This window comes from Limulus polyphemus, unplaced genomic scaffold (assembly GCF_000517525.1).
Source record: "Limulus polyphemus unplaced genomic scaffold, Limulus_polyphemus-2.1.2 Scaffold3040, whole genome shotgun sequence".
Lineage (NCBI taxonomy): Eukaryota > Metazoa > Arthropoda > Merostomata > Xiphosura > Limulidae > Limulus > Limulus polyphemus.
This window is the reverse complement of record NW_013668650.1, coordinates 55792-59071: the sequence shown is the minus strand read 5'-3', so window position 1 is coordinate 59071 and position 3280 is coordinate 55792.

The following is a 3280-nucleotide window of genomic DNA, read 5'->3' as shown; positions in this document are numbered from 1 at the left end:
GTTTTAATCTACAATCAGACAAAGAGAGCAAAGTGGCTCACATAAATATACGCTGAGTTCAACTTATCGATGTCATCAATACTATAAGATCCTTATGCAGATCACACACATATTTCATAATAAGATAATATAAAATCAATATGATTTTATTTATTTTTGATCCTTAATTTTTAGGGGTACATGGGAACCTGTCAGAATGCCCAAGGCCAAGGGTTACAGAGGAACAAAAAAGTTGGGAATCCCTGTATAAGGGAAGCAAATTTTCATGTCCTAAGATAACCTTTAATTAATCATGAATTTACATAACTTCCGTCCAGGGGACGAGTATTCCAACTAGTAATTCAATAATGTATTATTCCAGGAGTGTCTCCTCATTGTAACGAAAATTCCCTAACCTATGTAAATATGTATACTGTATATAGGATTATAAAGATGGTCTTTATTTTCTGTTGAAGACTACGGATTTCTTATTTAATGAAATTTTTGACGACTTTAAAATATCCAAATAGCGACATTTCAAGGTTTCTTTGACGATTTCCTGCTTTCTGAAGTTGATAACACTGGTTATAGGAATGATAATATTCTCGTACTCTTTAATAATCAATTTTAGACAGGAATCATTTATAAAGCGTGACTGTGTTTTTGTTGTTGTTGTTTTACCTATTTACTGTTGTTTCTTCATTGATCAAAGAATTGTTTCTTGCCATGTTTTTTGAGTATCTTTAATGACAGAAAAAGTCACGAGCTCGTTATAATCAAATTGTACGAATGTTCGAACAAACATATCTTCTGTACAAGTAAATAATACGTACAACAAACTAAACGTTCCTTAAGAAATGAAAAGAAAACGAGGAAAGCGAGACATGTATAGAATAATGAGCTGTTGGCTTCCAACATCGTTTAACACAGTCAGGACCAGATTAACGCATAGGACACCTAGACTCCCGTTCACCCAAACGAGGAAAGCGAGACATGTATAGAATAATGAGCTGTTAGCTTCCAACATCGTTTAACACAGTCAGGACCAGATTAACGCATAGGACACCCAGGCTCCCGTTCACCCAAACGAGGAAAGCGAGACATGTATAGAATAATGAGCTGTTAGCTTCCAACATCGTTTAACACAGTCAGGACCAGATTAACGCATAGGACACCCAGGCCCCCGTTCACCCAAACGAGGAAAGCGAGACATGTATAGAATAATGAACTGTTAGCTTCCAACATCGTTTAACACAGTCGGGACCAGATTAACGCATAGGACACCCAGGCTCCCGTTCACCCAAGTAAAAAATAAAATATGGTTCGCAAAACTAGCAGAATAGAGGCAAAAGTGAGTTATTATTGTTATTCCCAAATATTACCTGGACCACTAAACCTTAACCCGGCCCTGACCACAGTAGGATCGGCATAAAACAGGTTAGAACTAGCTAATCGCGTGAAGCATAGTATAGTAACACGGAAAACATTAATGTTCGGGTTACTGACACTTTAAACAACCACTGGTCCTTGTTCTTTGATAGCTCAACTAATGGCTCTATATCAGGTATAAAAAATGTGCAGTTAAACTAAGCTTTATTTTGAATCCTAATACGTAAATATGGCAATTCTGGTTTATAACTTTTTTTTTAAGTATCGCAACCACAAAAAAAATTCTCTCGAGGTCATAGAATTTGTCGGTTGAGAGAATTCTCTGTTGAGGTGAAAATTCTTTGTTTGATATTAACATAAAAACTACACGGTCACCTCACACATCCATTTTTTCTTTTTTTTTGTATTGAAGTTAAAGATCTCAGAACGATAGTGATGACACATAAATCTCACTACTATTATTGTGCCATGAAATACAGCATTTTTAAACACAACATCAACCTATTCTGTTTCTCTCTCTGTCTTAACTGTATATATTGCCGAGCGTGGCGAAGTAGTTAGTATGCTGGGCTGCGTATCTGAAGGTCCAAAATTTACCTCTATAGGTGCTTTATAAAAGTCATATTTCATCCCATTATTTGGTTCAAGACCATACAAAGTTCTTGCGGTGGAGAGTACTGCTATCTGGCAGCCTTATGTCATGTCAGTATTTTAAAATAAGGGTCACATAAAGCATAAGCGACCATTTATATATGAATATCTCTATATATATGAATATATTACCTTAAATATATTCCAAAGTTTCTATGTGAGAATTCATTGAATCTTATTTTCAATAACAGACTTCTAGAAAAAAAAATACAGAGTACGTAACTTCTGTGTTTTGTGCTCAAAATTACAGTTAAAAATGGACTTATGAAGATTTCTACTGATATTCAATTTTTGAAAATTATAACTCATTTAGTGTATACAATAAATAAGTGTATGACATAGCGTAAAGTTTTGGGGGTACAGAATAGGAAGGATTTTTGTTTGTGGCATGTTTAACGTTTCAAAATTTTAGTTAACGTAACACGTGTATATGAAATGTAAAAAAAAGAGTTTATAGTGACATAATTACATACTCAGACTTATCTGTCTAACTTTTTTATTTTATTATTTCAAATATAAAAGATTTCATAACTGAATAAATGCACTCTTAAAAATGTCATAATATATTTAGATAATCATTCGACAAAAAATCATGTCAGGTACTTTTCTTTTTGTATATGTGTATAAAATAACTTCCATATATAGTATACAATATCTTTTCTATTTCTAGTACTTTGTACAGATAACCATTTATTTTGACTTTTTTCCATATGGGCCATATTGTTTCTGGGAATCATATAATACAAAGCTGGAACTGGATTTAGTGCCTACTTTCTCGTGAGACCTTGAGAGTTTATCAACAGAATATGTTTTATCTCGTACTTTTGGATGACTCCTGGCTTCCTGAGTTTGATATGATGTGTTTTGTGAAGGTTCGATGAAATTATGCAAGGAAGAACGCTAAAGGTTGTGATTGGAAGAAAATGAGAGATTAGGACCTACTGGCCTTGATACAAAATGGACACCCCTTGGAATTCTGGCTGGATAAGGCCCTGGGCCTCGTTGCAGCGGGGTGTGACTACCCTGAGTTGAATATATAATAGAGAGGGGTAATGGTAATATGACGGAAGGAAGTGGTCTAAATTCTAGATGTGGTTCAAGAGGCACAAGTTGTCTTTCTCCAGAATGTCCAGTTCTAAAAATATGTTGTTTTATATCATCAGGTGTTTTAAAGGTTTCTCTTTGTGGTAGTGGATACTTTAATAAACTGTTAATGTCCGCACCAAAATTCCTTTTTTTTTTCTTTTTTTTTTTTTTTTTT